The following is a 17,487-nucleotide window of genomic DNA, read 5'->3' as shown; positions in this document are numbered from 1 at the left end:
CCCAAAGTACCAGATTTATAGCTAATCAAGGTTCCACTTCAGCACGCTGCTTCCGAATTTCTTTCTTTGCAATTTTCTTGGTGGAGTTGTTTATACCATTAAGACGGTTGTGCATGATATAAATATTTTATATTACGCATATTTTCCCACATCATTAAGGTTTTTTTTTTTCCCCAAACATCTTTTTTTAAGGCCTTCTAATCTTCCTACCGGGGACCCTGAATTCCATAACTGTCGCCCTGCTGTTCATTAGATTGTTTTCATTTCCCCCACGATAACACGGCCACGAGACACAGCTCGGTACATAAATCTTTCCCCCACATCTCTGCTTATTTCCTTAGGACCCGTTCCCAGAAGGGAAATTACTGAGTAAGAGCAAATGAGCATTTTTCAAGCTACAGCTTCCGAAGCTGCTCTCCAGACACACCACGGTCACCTCCCCAGTCTCTCCACCAACCCGGCCACCTTGGGCTCTGAGAGTGTTCTCCAGTTAAATGGCCATTTCTTTGATTTCTCATAAAAGGGAGAGACTTTTTCCATCTGTTTCCTAGTCATTTGCGGATGGAGCCTTCATAGACCCTTACCCAAGACCGGGGTCACACAGGGTGCGAAGAGGACACAGTAGCCCCCAACTCTTGTTGGCAGTGGGGGGAGTTGACGATGCCACACTCCCCCCCGCCCCCGCGCCGAGACCAGGGCTGACCCTGTCTGTGGTTTATCAGGGAATTTGGAATGAAGGGGGCAAAAGGCCAGGAATGGAGCCAAGTGCCCCAGCCTGAGCAATGGCAGTCGTAGAGTCTTAGAAATGATACGATTCTTTTGCTAGGTCTCCGAGGAGGAAAGGCCTGGGCTGGAGGGCTGCCTGAGGGAGGAGGCAAGGGCTGCTCAGGCCCTGGCAGCCACAGCATCCCCAGGTGGGCCTCCCGGGCCTCCAGGTGGGCATCTCCAGGCCTCCCAATGGCTTGGCTTTGCGTGAAGCCCTCAGCAGAGCCCAGGTGAGATTGTCCTCAGGAATCCCACTTGCTCCAAGTCCTTGCTCTCTTCTAGATCTGGAGGTCAGACGTCCAACACGAGTATCAGGGGACTAAAATCAAGGTGTCGGCACGGCTGGATTCCCTCCAGAGGGCTCTGAGACCTCCTGCGTTCCTTGCTTCGTGGCCCTGCCTCCAATCACTCCAGCCTCTCTGAGGCTCCTGCCTCCCTCCCCTAAGGACTATCATGATACCATTGGGCCCACCCAGATAATCCGGGATAATCTCCCCATCGAAAGATTCTTCATTTAATCATATCCGTAAACATTTGCAATATCAGGTAACATTAGAAGGTTCTGGGATTTAGAACATGGATGTCTTCGGGGGGGCCTGATTCAGCCTACCACACCCCCCTCTCCCGCAGCTACAGATGAGATGCCTTTTTTTGTGCAGACACAGCTCCTGAGATCTCCTCTTTATAAGCGCACCCACCTGTAGAACTCTTTTCTTTGTCTGACTCCCTTGGGAGGCTGAGCTGCAGGGACTGGGCTCTCCGACGCGCCCCTGGGTCCCCGGGCCTGGCACGGTGCCTGGCATGCAGGCAGTGCTCGCTGAACGTTTGTGAAGTGTATGAACGGCTACCTGTCTGGCTTCTTCCGTCACCCAAAGGCCGACGGCTGGGGGCCCAGCCACAGGCAGCCTCAGCAGCCGCCCAGCATCCCATGGAGTAGCAAGCATCCCTCTTCCCCACCCTCCTCTGCCCCACAAGGCAGCCACCCAGCGAGCCACTAGGTTGGGAGAACTGCTCGAACTAAGGTCTGGAGGCAAGATCGAGGATGCTGTTGTGATCGGAGAGGCTGACAATTTGGGGCGGCTGAAGCATGAGACTCTGGGATGAGCAGGGGCGAGCAGGCAGGAAATGAGGCAGGACAGGGTCTTATTCATGGTGGTGGGGGGCTCGAATCTGTACAGGAGACAGTCTGCGATGGGGGAGGAAGTGGTTCCAGCCAGCTGGTGTTGAGAAGGCTGGAGACTCACGGGCACACACTCGTACACAGCCTCCCTCGATGGGGCTGTCACCGAGGCAACAGAGGAAGCCGGTTGCCCGGCAACGAGGCCCACCTCCCCCATCCCTCTTATGGCCACTTCTGCCCCTTGGGAGCTTTGAGCCCTTTCTAGATTGCTCCAGTGTTGTGATGGGACCAGATTCCCTCTGTGTCCAAATACCCAAGCTAGGAGAGGAAAGGGGCTGGTTTTGTGACTGGTGTGCTCGGGCTTGTAGATTTGGCATCGGGAGAAAGGTGGGTTGAGTCTGCCTAGGGGAGGAGAGGGGAACAGGCGGTGTTTCAGCCTCAGTCTTTCCTGGGTGTTCTTCCGTTTCCATTTTTACTAAAATGAAGCAAGGACAACACCAGCCTGGGAGTCAGGAGACCTGGTCTCATGGCCTGGATCCGCTCCTCACTTGCTGAGTGTTTTGAGCAAGGGACTTCTCCTTGGCTCTCAGTTTCTCCCCCTGGAACAGGAGAATTTAAGCCAGTGGACCCCCAAGGCCCTTTCTGAGCCTGACATTCTACGATTCTAGAACGTCGGGGGCAGAGACGGAGCAGACCCCAGGCCCCATGTTCCAGGCACGTCTCTGCACTGCTATCCCCTCCCCTGACCTGCCCGAGTCCGCAGCAGCCAGTCTCTGTCTATGGGAGGGAGAAGGAAGGAGAGCCCCTCGGCTCTGGGCCTTACATTCACAAACGGCCCCAAATCTAGACTTTAGATGTCATACTGGAGAAGTTATAGTCGCTGTCATGTTTTATACGTGGAAACTGTTCATCTGGAATCGTTAAGTATTTAAAATAAGCTGCAGTCTTTATAACTCTCATTGCCACTCTTCATTTTCCACTTAAGAAGTGGAAGCGGCCCGGGCCTCCATTCTCCCCTGTGAGCCCCTGGCTCCCTAGCTCTGGGGGCTCAGCCACTCAGCACCCCTTCCAGGGGCTCTGGGGGTCTGGGCTGCCTAGAGATAATGCAGGACCTTCAGAGGGAGTGAGGTGGCTGGTCAAGGCCCAGGTCTGTTGGCGGGGGGTGGGGGGTGCCGTAGGGGGCTAGCATTGGGGAGAAGAGGCTGGGGAGGCAGAGCTGGGGGAGGGGCTATCTCTGCTCCCTCTGCTCCTAGAGCTGGGAACAAGAGCCGAGGACAGCAAGCCCTGTGTACTGGGGCTAAGGATCTCCAAAGGGACATGAGCCACATTTGGTGCCGGGTTGTGCCTTGAGCCTGCAGGGAGAGCCCCTGGGGGTTCTTTGCTGGGTCTCTCAGTTCCCAAACTCAGAGAGTGAGGTACTTGGTTGCATGGGCTGGGGATCAGGCGCTCACACAGAATGGGTCCCTGGAGGGCAGAGGGCATCCTGGCCCTGTGCCCTCTGAACTACCTCTTTCAGGTTGTGCCTTAGTTTCTCCCAACTGCACCCCTCCCCGCCCGCCTCAGCCAATGACCCCTGAGAAAAGCTGATGGGGGAACTCTGTGCAGGGTCAACCAAGGGGCGGGCAGCCTGGGTTCTCCTCCCCTGGAGAGTCAGGCACCACTTCCCCACCCAGACACACACCCAGGAGGCTAGGGGAAGCCAGTCATCCCAACTTCTCCAGAGGGTTCTGCCACACCTCTGGTGGGGGGGGAGCGGGGGGGGGCCTGCAGGTGGCAGGAGACTGGAGGTGTGGGGAGAGTAATGGGGCTCCCTCTGGGGCATGGGCGCTGGGGTGGAGCTCTGGTTGTCTTGACTACAGCGGGAGGCCCTCTTTAGCCTCAGAGCCCGGCTCTGGAAAATGGGGGAGCTGGACTCTCCAGAGCCCTTCAATCTCAGTGGACTCAGGCTCCAAAGGGACCTCCCCGCCTGCTGGAGAAAACCTTTCCACCAGCCGCTGGGAGATTTGCTCTGAGACAGCACCACCTGCTGGCCCTTCTGGGTATGACGCCCATCCCTTCTCCCGCGACCCCGGAATCCTGGACCTCTGTCGTTATATTAACATGTACCTGTTGAGCCTTACTTTCCCTGGATCAATACGTTATTCAAGATACGTGCTATCAGGTTCCAATTTTAGGTTAAATAAGTTGCCTAAGTTGGTCAGGGTTGGGAGTGAAATTCAATGCTGCCACCTGGCTCTATAGCCCCTCACATCACTACCTACCTCCCCCGGAGGGAAGTTTCCAGAAGGGGTCCTAGGCCCAGGCTGAGTGACTTGCCAAAGCCACAGGGCAAGTCAGTGACAAAGTTGGGAAGGAAGCTAAATCAACAAGAAGGAGCATTACATCCCACGGGGCTCATCTAAGCTTATTTGGGGCTTGTCGAACAACTCTGCATTTCCACGCCTGCAAGAAGTAGCTTCCAACCTACCTGAGGCCAGTGGTGTTCTCCACACAGAGCTCCCAGCTCCAAGCACACCTGGGGTGTGGCAGCTCTCCTATCCAGCTCGTGGCCGCTTCTACCAGCACTCAGGTGGGGAAAACCTAGCAAGTGTAGTCTGCCCACCTGCCTCCCCCCCACCCCCGGAAGCAGGAAGCAAGGAGCTGACCACGATTGAGTGAAGCTAAGTGTCTTGCCCCTGACTTGTCACCGGAAGTTCCCTGGTATTGGCCCAATTGCCAGCTCAGAGCTTTTCCTATTCCCTCCTCCCGATGAACCCGTTGTCCTGCTCACCCCTCCCCCCCCCCAATAAGGCCCAAGCTGGTTCGGCTGGAGGCTGGCCAAGGGCCAGAATGGGACCAGAGGGACGGAAGTGGAGGCCCTTGCCCAAGACAGCGGGAGGTTTTGTTGCCACAAGAGCAGACACATTAACACGGCCTACTCACCTATCAACAAACCAGTTCAAAAGACCGAAAACCAAGCATGGGAGGTCCAGATAAAAAACATTCTAGAAGGGAAGACTGACAGATGAAAAAGTGCCACCAAACTCTCCGGGGGCTACACACTGCACACAGCAGGGTGTCCTCGGTGGGGTGACATCACAGGCCCACGTCCAGGGACAGAGCTATACATACATCTGGCGTATATATATATCCCTGACCAACACACTGAAAGTGGTTATTTCTGGGTAGAAGGATTGCAAGTGATTTTTCTTATTCTTGACTTTATGTATTTTCTAATTTTTCTGCAAAGAATTTGTATTGCTCATGTAACAAGACCAAAAAATTGATTTGTAAAAAGGAAGCATGGAGGAGATTGTCTTTATGATTTGAGGAAGGAGAGAAAGAATTTCTTAAACAAACTGCAAAAAGCATAAGCCAACAAAGAGAAGATTAGTAAGTCAGACTCAAAATATTTGCCATTCATAGAACAAACAAGGGATTAGGATATGCTATAGGAAGAACTCCTGACAATCATTAAGAAAAAGGTAAATAATCCAAGATAAAAATGGGCTAAGAATACGAGAGGCACTTTGCAGACGAGGACACCCAAGTCATCAATAAACACATGAGAAGGCGCTCAGCCTCACTGGTTGGAGCGTTTCTCATTCATCACAGCGGCGGAAATGCAAGTCAGAATGTACTGAGAGTCCTGGCAAAGATGAGGAGGGTGAATACTCTCACTGGCTGCTGGAAGGAGTACGAATTCGGAAGGCCACTTTGGACAGCCATCGGGCAGTCGGCGGTAAACTTGAGAGTGCCCACAGCAGCTTCCTTCTGAGATATATTGCTAGAGAAACATTCGCCTCCACGCACAGGGGCGTGTGTTCGCCATGGGGTGCTGGAGCCAACTCGTACCAGCTCGCAGGACCCCAGGATGTCCAATTCTCCCCAGCTCTGCGTTGGGTGGCATCACATCAGTAGCCTGAATTCAGTCGCGGCCAGAGTATTTACAACATGGAAATTAACAAACACTACAAAGCAGGGCTCTTTTTTTTTAAAATTTAATTTTATTTATTTGAGAGAGAGAGAGACAGCCAGCGAGAGAGGGAGCACAGCAGGGGGAGTGGGAGAGGGAGAAGCAGGCTCCCAGCTGAGGAGCCTGATGTGGGGCTCGATACCAGAATCCCGGGATCACGCCCTGAGCCAAAGGCAGACGCTTAACGACTGAGCCACCCAGGCGCCCCCTCTTTTTTTTTTTTTTTTTTTGAGAGCTGGTGGTTAAACATTTACCAACACGTCCACCACAAATATGTTTTTTGCAGCTTTGATTTCAATCGAAAAGAATATGGGCTAATTTACATGTCCATTAACAGAATAGATAAATAAGGTGTACAGAAATGATGGCATAATGTACAGAAATGAAAAGAATCAGATTTAGGTGTCAACATGCACTGATCTCGAGAACATACGGTGAAGAGGAAAACAACAGGTGACTGATCGAAATGTTCAGTAAAATACGGCTCTGGAGATTAAAAACACTAATCAATATTTTGCATGAGACATATGTCTACGGGAGGAGTCCTTCAGGGACTCCAGTTACATGTACAGAAGCCTGCTGGGGCTGCCTCACAGATCACAGAGAGGCTGTTCATTATTTTTTTCTCTTGTTCTCCATTCATTCATTTTCTATTATTATGCCTTTAAATTCACAAGTCCTTTTCTTCTGTGGTATCTAGTCTGCTGTTAATCCCATCGAGTGTATTTTTCATCTTAGACATTATTTTTTTCATCTCTAGAAGATTGGTTTGTCCCTGGGGCGCTAGGCTGGCTCAGTAGGTTAAACAGCTGACTCTTGATTTCAGCTCAGGTCATGATCTCAGGGTCGTGAGATCAAGTCCCGCATCAGGCTCCCAGCTCAGCTTGAAGTCTGCTTGGGATTCTCTCTCTCCCTCTCCCTCTGCCTCTCTCTCGCTTTCTCGTTCTCTCAATAAATAAATAAATAATCTTAAAAAAAAAAGAAGTTTGGTTTGCCCCTTTTTGCATCTTCCATGTCTCTACTTAACATATTTATTTTTTCTTTACCATCTTGAACATATGGAATACAGATTTAATAACTGTTCTACTGTCCTTGTCTAAGTTTATCACCCATATCATTTCTGGATCTGTTTCTATTGACTGATCTTTCTTCTCATTATGAGAAGAAAGTCATATTTTCCTGCTTCTTTGCATGCCTCTTAATTTTTTATTGGATGCCAGAATTTTACCTTGTGGGTGCTGGATATTTTCATACGACTTAGATGTGCTTAAGCTTTGTCCTAGGGAGTTACATGGAAACAATTTGATATTTTTAAAATTCAATTTATTTAAACAAAAAAGAAAAAGCAACAAAAAAATCCAGTTCAACCATATCTCATTTTTAATTTAACTTCTTTTTTTTTTTACCATCACTTTCCCTTTGCTGTAATCTACTTCATTTTGTATCGTATTTAAACTTATAAAGTGATTTGAGACTTTTTTTGGAATAAGACAGGTTATAAATCAATGTCTTTTTCAGATCCATCAGATAAAGAAGATGAGATCCAACAAGAGAGGAAGAAGGTATCCTGACTGGTTGCCGGAAATACTAGCTCATATTTGTAGCTTTTTTTGTCCTGGTGTAAAGAACCGCGTGATGGAGTGCACAGGGGGCCGACAGTAGCTGAGGTCAAGGCCAAGGTCAGTGGAAGGCATAACACCAGAGAGGGGCAGGAACAAATCCAGAGCAAGGACAAGCAAGGCAACATCCATTTGTTCACTCATTCAATCATTCATTCGATAACTACTAAGCACCAGGCAGGGCAGGCGAGCCAGGGGTGGGGGTCGGGGGCAGCAAAGGCTCTAGATACCCCAGGCTCTAGAATTACCAAAACCCAGCTTGGGAGGATCTGGGCTAGGGGTGGCCGATTGTTCCCATCTTGACAGGACTCCTCCAGGTCCCTGGAAACCCGGGAAGTCCTTGGGGGAGCTGAGCCCGGTTTCGATCTACAGAAACTCATTCCACATACAACCCAAGTGAGGAAATGCGGAAAATTGCAATTGGATGGCAGAATCTCAAAGCCACGTCCTGGGAGGTCTTGGAGCAAACGGCTCAACGTCTCTGAGATGGGTTTCTCCGTCTGCAAGATGAACGCCACAGTTCCTTATGTGGCCAACCCTCCTGGCAGGAAACGCGGAGGGGGAGAGGACTGGAAAATAAGGGACAATCAACAAAAGAATGGCTCTGTCTTCAGAAAAGAGCCTCGAGTCCATGTTCTGGAGGGACGGCACACACAATTCGCTGTTGGCATCATGCACTGGAAAATGAGTGACATGAGTTGGTGGAAAAGGGGAGAGCAAGTGGGTTGAGGTCGGGGGTGTGGGAGACCTCGTGCTGGGGAAGCGAGACCTTGTTGGAGGAGATGCCAAGTCTCCGGGTGGCCACTGACCCTGACAGGCTTTCTGGGCCCTGGCACGGCCAGGCACCACTTTCCTAACCACAGCCTTGGGGCTGGGGCCTGGGGGACGTCTGGAACTGAGCTTGGGAGGTGACCTCGGCTCCTGCCGCCCCCATGGGATGCCCACAGCCTGCCAGACAGGCCTGGCTCTTTACCCTACTGAACTGGACGAGGGGATGTTTCTCTCCTGAGAAAGAAATGTTTTGTCCAGGGCCTAAGGACGGGGAAGCCTCTCTTGCTCCTTTGAAGGCAGCCCTGGCTCTGCTCTGTTCCCCTCTCCCAGTATTACCAACTCCTTGCCCTGTTCCAGCAGGCTCCAAAGGGAGGAGGACATAAGCCTGGTGGGGAGCACTAAGCCTTCACCTCAGGGAGGTTTGGGGATGGTGGGAAGGGCCAGTGGGGAAACCCCATCCTCTAGCTCAAGAACTTTATTTTTTTAAAGATTTATTTATTTATGAAAGAGAGAGAGAGAGCATGAGCAGGGGGAGGGGCAGAGAGACACAAGCAGATTCCGTGCTAAGAGGGGATCTGGATGCAGGGCGCAATCCCAGGACCCCAAGATCACGACCTGAGCTGAAATCAAGAGTCAGACGCTTCACAGACCGAGCCACCCAGGCGTCCCATCTCAAGAACTTTAAAATGCAGAGAGGAGACGTCCCTAGACGGGCATGCAGTTCTAGCCTATTCGAGTTGTATTCACAATTCAACTCAAAGGATTGAATGGACCACCTAATGTGTGCCAGGGGCTCAGGTGGGGAGGGTAGGAAGGCCACCAACTTGGAATCAGGCAAACTTGACATAATATTTCCAGCCGCAAATGCTTTTCCATATCAAAACAATGAAAAAGCGAAAACAAGTGAATTGACCCCCCAGATTGAAAAGTCTGGGGGGAGCCCAGGAAGGCTTTGAGGCCAGGGTTTCACTTCTTTGTGCCTTCCTCCTTGATCGAATATCCTATATGTGTCAGGCATGGTAAGCTCGATTTACCAGGACACCGTCAATCCTCACACCTCACACCACCCCATGAAGGTGGGACTCTAATCACCACCAGTTCACAGGGCACAGGACGAGTCACAGGAAGGTTACAGAGCTCGTGGATGATGCAGCTGTCTGAGCTTATCAACTTCACGAGTATCGTGCAATGTCTGCGGCGCCGGGGCCCTGCGCCAGGCATGGGACGGACAGAGCCCGGGGATGTCTCCCATGTCGTCCCCATCCTCTAAGCATTCAGGGTGCAGTTGGCGTGGGGTGCCCTCCCCCTTGTCCCCCCGGGGAGCCCAGCTCAGGTGCTCTCCCCCAGGCAGAAGGCCCACTCCCGCTCTCCGTTCCCACGGCCTGGACTCAGTTCTGTCCCGCGGTGTCTAGTCACTAGTTTACCTGGTCCCCTCCCCTACTTGTAAGAGGGCTTCTCTAGTCCTGGGCATCTGTGTGTCCCCAGCAACGAGCTCAGAGCCTGGAAAACACGAGGGGTTCAGTGCATGAGTGCCAGGTGGATGGGTTGATCAGTGGATTAAATGACGACTAGTGTCTCGGCGCACATGCGACACACGCACGCACGTGCACACACCACGGCACCTTGTTACACGTTACCTCATTACTCTTCTCAGTAATCCTCTGACCAAGGCACCATCATTATCTACCCTCTACAGATGGGGAAACTGAGTCACAGAGCGGTCCAGCCGCTTGCTCAGGAGGGGTAGAGCCAGGGTGTGGACCCCACCTCTGCTCTTAACCACGTCCCTCCACAGCTGGCTGTCTACAGCGGGGGCCGCAAGCGCCTGGCTGGGCTGGTGTGGTCGGCAGGGTGGGGCCCGCGTAGCCCACAGACAGAGGAAGTGGGGAGGATATGCCGGGGGAGAGCCGGTGACTTGTCCAGAAGGCTGACTGTTCAGATAGACGGTCGGGGAGAGGGAAGGGCAAGGATCCAGAGTTGCAGTGGTCCTTTGTGCCCTCACCTGGACGGGCACCGGAGGCCGCCGGACAGGAGACTGCAAAGGCAGAGGTGGGAACACCGGGTTGGCTCTACAAGCAGGATGGCTGCGGAGGGCTGGGGAGAGGCCAGGGCAGGATTGAAGGGAGAGTTGTCCCAAGGAGGAGGAATGGAAGCCCTGAGCTCAGAGACAGGCACAGGGGCTGGAAAGAAGGCAGGGATTCAAGAGTCAGTACAAGGGAAGGCTCCTTGGAAGCAGGGCAGAAAGTCTCCATGGGAACCATGGACTCCACCTCTGGGGAATTGGCCTTGCTGGCCTTGGAGTTGCATTTTTAGTTACTCCCACAAGCCCCTGGGGTGGAAAGGTGGGGGTGGGGATCCACCAGCCCTTGGATGCTTTCAGTCTCTGTGTCTCTGCGACGTCAGGAATGGTCTCAGACACCAAGATAAACAGCTCGTTGACCTGGCCCAGGCCTGAGAATGATGCTGATAGAGGCTGTGAATCAGCCCCAGGCTCCAGTCCAGGACAGAGACGCTTCCCAGCCAGCGGGAAGGGAACAAGCCAGTCACTGTTCTAGAAATTTCCATGCACGTTATCCTCCTTTTTGAGGGGTGAAAGCTGAGGGCTACAGAGGGGGACAGGACTTGTTCAAGGTCACATAGCCAGTACACAGGACAGCCAGTGTTGGAGCACGCCTCCGCAGGACCTAAGCCCAGCATCACAGTGCTCGTGGCCGTTTCTGGCTCACAGTGCCTCTCCCTCCGCTGAAACCTGCCTCAGAGATCTTCACCAGTCCGGGGGGATGCTTTCTCGATTTGCACTGCCTTGGAAGGTAGGCGTTTCCCTTGTTCTACAATAAAATCTGACAACCCAGGAGAAGTCTGCGACAAGCTCTTTCTTGTTAAATACGCAGGGAGTGAAGCGTTATTTAACACATCACATATTGACCACTGATTATCGAAGAGGGAGCCAGTGTAGGCAATACATGAGCAGGTGTTAGGATGGGTCAACAATATTCCCATTTCCCTCCTTCTTGGCATACGGTAGGCAGGAGTGCACGTGTCTGCTCTCTTTGGAAGTGGAGGGAAGCCATCTATCTTGCCCTGGCCTATGGAATGTGAACAGAGAGACGAGAACCCTTCTGGGAGGCTTTACGAGCCAGTGTGCCGTTTCGGGCAGGTGTTCTTCCTGCTCCGCAACTATGAGAGCCGGTGAGGAGATCGGTGGGCCGGGCTGCTGAGGGACGACCCCGAGGAAGGCCCTTTCCTTCTGGCCCACAGTGGGCGTGTAGTGTGAGCCAGAAGTAAACTCTTGTTCATTTGGGGGTTGTGGCTAGCATAGTGCCGACTAGCCCATTCTGACTGACACAAACATTTGTCATTGGAAGTGGAGTGCTAGTGAAACAAACAAAAAACGAAAAGATGTGGCGTTCTGTTAGAGGGTCAGTGGCAGGCAGTGAGAAAACCAATGCTGGAGGCTGGCAAGGTGGGGACCCTTGCAGTGGAGAAACATTTGGTAAAACTATGACCTGTGGTCACTTGGAATGTACCCGAGGGAAAGAAGTTTGAAGACAGAACATTAATAGTGTGATCTTAGCGGTGGCTGGAAAAAAGTGATGAGCTCAGGAATTACGCAGTTAAGGATGGGTCAGGTTAATACATGGGCGACGACGGGAGGGTGAGATGTGGAACCCTTGGGGTCTTCCAATTCCAGCCAAGACGGGTTAGCGGACTGGATTCACCAGCCCACCTGAAACAACGAAAAATATGAGCCAATGGATTTCAAGACACTGGACGTCAAGAAACACAGAGCAGTGATCCCCAGGACCTAAGAAACGAATGAGATCAGTCCTGGAATTGCCCCATCCTGCAGCCCCGAGAGAGTTTCCAGGCCACAGCGCAGGCGGAAGAAACACTGGCAGATCCCAGCAGACTCCCTGGGTTGAGAAGACAGAACTGAATTTAGGAAACTCGACGCAGGCAGAATTCATAGGGCACAGAGGACAGCTAAGAGAGCCACAGAGAAGGACCTCCAGAGATCCACAGAGGCTCCCCGTCAAGTCTTCCCAGAGCACTGAGAAGCCCATGCATGGAGGAAATGCCATGGGGACCAGGGAAGGAACGATCTGGCACGATTAGAGGGAACAGTGGAACTCCCCCAGGGCCAGTTCTCCAGCGAGACTGAACAATCCATAATTCACAGGGCACTGGACAAAGCACTCAGAAGGGTCTTGCTTCAGTCGTCGGGGATCGTTAGTTCTAAAAGGTGTCATTTTGATAAAACAAAATCACCACCGGCACTAGGACTATGGTACTGACTGCAGTGATACGGATGCCTTTGGGTTTGGCATATTATGATCTTGTGTAATGATCCAACTCTTCTGTCACTTTTCCCCTCGATCCAAACTACTTGAAAACCTTTGTTCGCGCAGCCTGACATCATTCGCTATAAACCCGTCGCCTTTGTGCTATGCCTCTCCCTGGCCTCATGAGCCCTTGAAAATAAAACAGTACTACTTGGTGCCCACAAGACTCTCAACTCAAATGAAAATTAGGGCCCTAAAAGCACATGATGATACTTAGTTATCAAATGTTTAAATAGATCCATGATTTTCAAGGTGCCGGCCACTTTGTAGGTTCCTGAGAACTCTCAGGGGCTCTACAAAGTCAAAAACTATTCTCCTAATCACACGAAGACATAATTTTTCCTTTCACTGGGTTGGAATTTGCAGGGCTGGAGGAAAAGCAAAGGTGGGTAATGAGGCTGGTGCTTTAGCATAAGTGGGCATAAGAGCGTCTGGCAGTGTTAGCGGTCATCGCTGTTGCTTTCCACCACTACACCCTTGCACTGGAAACAAAGAGGTCAGTTTGGCTTAAGAATGTCCTCGATGAAGTGGTACAAATTATTCATTTGATTAAATATTGAACCTTGAGCACATGCCTTTTTAATAGTCTGGTTCTGTGTGACAAAATGAGAAAAATGCATAAAGCATTTCTGCTGCCAGAAAAGGATGGGGATTATCTAGCGGACAAGGACCCGTGTGATGGATTGAACTGTGAGCTAAACTTAGACACTCTGTCATGCAACACCATTTTTACTTGGAACACGGAGAAAGTATAGTTACCGAGGCTTGTGTATTTGGCAGACACAATCTTGAAAATGAATGAAATAAGCCCACCGCTTCAAGGACAAGAATTGACATGAATCGTTACCAATTGTAAAAGTCAAGCTTTCAAGGGCACATCAGAATTTGGGAAAATTTTATTTGCCACTGTGAGATCGACAGCTTTGCAATACGTTGGAATTGGTTGTAATATTAAAGAATGTTATTTTTTATTTTGTATAACGAAATGTATCAATATTTGGAAGATCTAAATAACTCAGTAAACCAATAGTTTCCAAATGCTCGGTGCATGATGTTTTTTTATTATTTTTAAAGATTTTATTTATTTATTTGACAGAGAGAGAGAGAGCCAGCGAGAGAGGGAACGCAAGCAAGGGGAGTGGGAGAGAAAGAAGCAGGCTCCCAGCGGAGGAGCCTGATGCGGGGCTCGATCCCAGAACGCCAGGATCACGCCCTGAGCTGAAGGCAGACGCTTAACGACTGTGCCACCCAGGAGCCCCTCGGTGCATGATATTTTAAGACCAGGCATAGGCAAAAGATGCACATAGAGTGCAAGGTTGACAAGTGGATTTTAATGAAACAGAGAATGAAAAGTCCACTGATATGATTTCGGATTCCTCGCTGCAACAAACCTGGTGAGGTTTTTTTTGTTTTTTTGTTTTTTTGTTTTTTTTGTTTTTTTGTTTTTTTGTTTTTGTTTTTTGCTTTTTCCTCGGCCCAACATGGGGCTCAAGCTCACAACCCTGAAACCAAAAATCGCACACTCCCCTGACCGAGCCAGCCAGGCGCCCCTCATTGTAACTACCCTTTAAGAAATGATCACTTGCTGAGCTTTACTGTGTTAGCAACACAGAATATTCACAGTCATCTTAAAACCTTAAAATACTCCTCCCTTTCCCAACTACATGTTTATGTGAAGTCAGATTTTCTTAAAAAAAAAAAAACTTTTAAAAACAGCTTTATTGAGATATCACCGATATATAAAAATTGTATATATTTAAGGTACACACCTGGATGTTTTTTGTTGGTTTCTTATTTTTTAACTTTTTAAAAAATTTTTTATTTACTCCTTTGCAGAGAGAGAGAGTGCGCACAAGCAGGGGGGAGGGGCAGAGGGAGAAGACTCGCCGCTGAGCAGGGAGCCGGATGCGGGGCTCGATTCCAGGACTCTGGGATCACGACCCGAGCTGAAGGAAGACGCTTAACCAGCTGAGCCACCCAGGTGCCCCTGGACGTTTCGATGTACATATTCATTGTGGAAAGGTCACCACAATCTAAGGTATCTATCACTTTACATAGTTACCATAGTGCCTGTGTGTCTGTGTGTGTCTGTGTGTCTGTGTGTCTGTGTGTGTGTGTGTGTGTGTGCGTGTGTGTGTGTGAAGCAGATTTTCTTCAGATACTTCAAACAAAAAACATCAAAATAGATTGACTGCAGACGTCGATACAAAAGTCCAGCTGTCTCTCATGAAGTCAAACATCAAAGGACATTTCAAAAATTTCAAATAATGCCACCCGTTTCGCTAATTTTGTTTAGGAAAATACAGTTATTTTCTTAAAATGCATTATGTTGATCGTTGTTATTTTAAAATAAATTCATACGACAAACATTTCTCCGTCTTTCTAGAAGGGAATTGTGGATAGACATAGGCTCATATATGCCAGTTATCAATTTACTGACTCTCAGTTCTAAATTTATCCTTCACTGCCAACTCTGCAAAAATGGAGCTGAGCCCTTTAAATATTTTTTTTGTTTTGCCAGCCGCCGCAAGGCTAAACTTTGCCAGTAGAGGGTGCTAGAGACACTGCAGGAGGCCGGGGCTTTCCTTTCTGGTTCAGCGCGCTCTCTTGCAGCCTGTTCCTCTGTGACTACATTTGCTCTTGGTCCCAGAGCTATCCCTTATGCTGTAGCAGCCTCCGGATCTTAAGCAGCATAATGAAATTAAAATGTAATGCAAATGCTTGAATGTAGGCACAAAAAGTGAAACAGAAGAGTGGGATTGCATGGGGCGCCTGGGTGACACAGTTGGTTAAGCGCTCAGCTCTTGATTTCGGCTGAAGTCCTGATCTCGGCCCCGCATCCGTCTCTGTGCTGGGCGTGGAGCCTGCTAAAGATTCTCTCTCTCTTTCCCTTTGCCCCTCCCCTGCTCATGCACGTTCTCGCTCTTTCTCTCTTTCTCAAATAAATAAATATTTTTTAAAAGAGTGTGATTGCCATTCTGTGATATCATAACTTAAAAAACCAATAGTTTTCCAAACCATCAATGTCTCGGGACCTTAGTGAGCTCGCCAAACAGAAATGAGGACCCCCAGCTATGTGTCTGATGGGACAAAGGGAGACCCAGGTCTGTGAGAACTTGCAGGCTGCTGTAATGACACCTGGTCCCCTCCTCAGGGGTCCCAGTGCCCTGCCCAGAAGCTCACAATGCTGAGAACTTAGAGTGAACTTGAAGACCAGGCTTCAATCAAAATAACAACCAGAACCAAAGTGGGGCAAAATCAGTTGGGTTGATCTGACCATGCAGAGGAAGGGGGAGTGCAATCCGGGAGTCATAGCAACCAGAGACTCCAGCAGCAGATGCCAGGCACAGCCCCAGGACCTCCTCACGGTCACCAGCCCGAGGAACACTCAAGACTAGTCCCTCTGCAGCTAGACTCGGCATGTAGGGAGCACTGCATGAATCCAAAGACCCATCTCTCTCCCAGCTGCCACACCCTGTACATTTTTACCTAAGGAAACCAATCGTTTTATTTTTTTTTTTTAAAGATTTTATCTTATTTGACAGAGAGAGAGAGCACAAGCAGAGGGAGCAGCAGAGGCAGAGGGAGCAGTAGGCTCCCCACTGAGCAGGCAGCCTGATTCAGGGCTCAATCCCAGGACCCTGAGATCATGACCTGAGCTGAAGGCAGATGCCTAACTGACTGAGCCACCCAGGTGCACACCAAGCATTGCTTTAAAAAGACTAAATTAGGGGCACCTGGGTGGCTCAGTCGTTAAGCATCTGCCTTTGGCTCAGGGCGTGGTCCCAGAATCCTGGGATCGAGTCCCCCATCGGCTCCTCCACCGGGAGCCTGCTTCTTTCTCTCCCACTCCCCCTGCTTGTGTTCCCTCTCTCTCTGGTTGTCTCTCTTTCTGTCAATAAATAAATAAAATCTTTAAAAAGATAAATAAATAAAAAGACAATTTTATGCAATTTAAAATTACTGGGGTAGATTAAATTGTAACATTTCTTGCCTCTGTTACCCAATGGATAGTGACTTGAAGGCGATCAGATCAATTATTGGGAAAGAAAAATGAAATTATATATTTCTCTGAATATCTGAAGATAGCACAAGCAAGTTTGAGACCCTGCTACCTGGACATATTTTATCTTGCCCCACTAAATGGTACCCAACCTATGGGCAAGACTCTCTCCCATGGCAGACATCTGATACATACTCGATACATACTTATTATTTGAAGTTACAGAACCCTGACCATGTATTCTATAGAACGAATTGGCAAGCTTTTTCTGTGCTGGGCCAGGTAGTGAGTATTTAAGGCTTTGTAGGCCACATATGGTCTCCATAGCAACTACTTAGCTTTGCTGTTGTAGTGTGAAAGTAAACATAAACAACAGTAAACAGGACTGTGTTCCAATAAAACTTTATTAACAAAAAACATGCACTACGCTAGCTTTGCCTGTGGGCTATAGTTTGTTAACTTCTGTTCTAAAGTGTAGCAGCCAGAGTCTGCCCACGATGTTGCCTATCCCTGTCTTTGGAGACTAAGGACCTCTCTCTCCTCTTCTCCCTTCCAAATCTCACATGAAGGCCTCTCTTAGGCAAAGTAATCCGGAACCATTCTGAAGGGAATTCTGGGAAACGTGGTTCTTGGCTCCTCCCCTTCAAGAGGGTGGCAGTGTGCTTTGTGGACAGCAGATAATCCAGAATCACAAGTATCAGAATCACAGATTTATAGGCCACGGTGGCAGAATGATAGAAACCAAGTCTTTAGAATCATCTGTTGTTCTTCGAATTAAAATAGTGAATCCAGCTTGCTTCAATGAGGCACTTGAATTCTCTTTCATGTTTTGTAGGGTTGGGCTAGTACTCCCCAGTGTCAGGAGCTCAGGCTCCTTTGATGTCAAGGTCCCATCGGTCATAACTTCCCTG

Source organism: Ursus arctos, unplaced genomic scaffold (genome assembly GCF_023065955.2).
Source record: "Ursus arctos isolate Adak ecotype North America unplaced genomic scaffold, UrsArc2.0 scaffold_28, whole genome shotgun sequence".
NCBI classification, from domain to species: domain Eukaryota; kingdom Metazoa; phylum Chordata; class Mammalia; order Carnivora; family Ursidae; genus Ursus; species Ursus arctos.
Note: the sequence above shows the minus strand (reverse complement) of the source record.